The sequence below is a fragment of the Triticum dicoccoides genome, unplaced genomic scaffold, assembly GCF_002162155.2.
Source record: "Triticum dicoccoides isolate Atlit2015 ecotype Zavitan unplaced genomic scaffold, WEW_v2.0 scaffold109387, whole genome shotgun sequence".
Lineage (NCBI taxonomy): Eukaryota > Viridiplantae > Streptophyta > Magnoliopsida > Poales > Poaceae > Triticum > Triticum dicoccoides.
The window spans coordinates 1-1074 of record NW_021175461.1 but is presented as its reverse complement, the minus strand read 5'-3'; the positions used below and the strand labels follow the sequence as shown (position 1 = coordinate 1074).

The window sequence follows — 1074 nt, the reverse complement described above, 5'->3', positions numbered from 1 at the left end:
TTGGGCGAGAGTAGTACTAGGATGGGTGACCTCCTGGGAAGTCCTCGTGTTGCATTCCCTTTTTAATTTTTTTCGCGCCGCTTGCAAAACAAAACGCACGTGTAAGTAATATATTTACCGTGTTTTATTATTTTGCACTAGTGCGGTAAGTCATAGCTGGGTGCTCACGATTCACGGGTCCAGCGTCGGCGTTGTGGCGCGGCAAGCGTGCACTGGTGCGGTTGAGAGGGATGGGTGGAAACCGCGTTAAACTCGTCTCCGTAGTTGAGAGGGAGCGGCCAAAGCAATGTACAATCGTCTTTGTAGTGGAGCTGGGAGGGGCAAGGATAAGGGACGAAGACCGGGGTAACATGTCGGATGCGATCATACCAGCACTAAAGCACCGGATCCCATCAGAACTTCGAGGTTAAGCGTGCTTGGGCGAGAGTAGTACTAGGATGGGTGACCTCCTGGGAAGTCCTCGTGTTGCATTCCCTTTTTAATTTTTTCGCGCCGCTTGCAAAACAAAACGCACGTGTAAGTAATATATTTACCGTGTTTTATTATTTTGCACTAGTGCGGTAAGTCATAGCTGGGTGCTCACGATTCACGGGTCCAGCGTCGGCGTTATGGCGCGGCAAGCGTGCACTGGTGCGGTTGAGAGGGATGGGTGGAAACCGCGTTAAACTCGTCTCCGTAGTTGAGAGGGAGCGGCCAAAGCAATGTACAATCGTCTTTGTAGTGGAGCTGGGAGGGGCAAGGATAAGGGACGAAGACCGGGGTAACATGTCGGATGCGATCATACCAGCACTAAAGCACCGGATCCCATCAGAACTCCGAAGTTAAGCGTGCTTGGGCGAGAGTAGTACTAGGATGGGTGACCTCCTGGGAAGTCCTCGTGTTGCATTCCCTTTTTAATTTTTTTCGCGCCGCTTGCAAAACAAAACACACGTGTAAGTAATATATTTACCGTGTTTTATTATTTTGCACGAGTGCGGTAAGTCATAGCTGGGTGCTCACGATTCACGGGTCCAGCGTCGGCGTTGTGGCGCGGCAAGCGTGCACTGGTGCGGTTGAGAGGGAGGGGTGGAAACC

The 1074-nt window shown here is 51.5% G+C and overlaps 2 non-coding genes across 2 annotated transcripts; both read left to right on the top strand.

Annotated features, from left to right (window-relative positions):
- The first annotated feature begins 355 nt into the window (after window positions 1-355).
- Window positions 356-474, top strand: LOC119342919. The gene has a single exon (XR_005165801.1). It is a non-coding gene; the product is annotated as a 5S ribosomal RNA (ribosomal RNA).
- Window positions 475-770: 296 nt separating this feature from the next.
- LOC119342918 lies at window positions 771-889 on the top strand. The gene has a single exon (XR_005165800.1). It is a non-coding gene; the product is annotated as a 5S ribosomal RNA (ribosomal RNA).
- Window positions 890-1074: the final 185 nt, after the last annotated feature.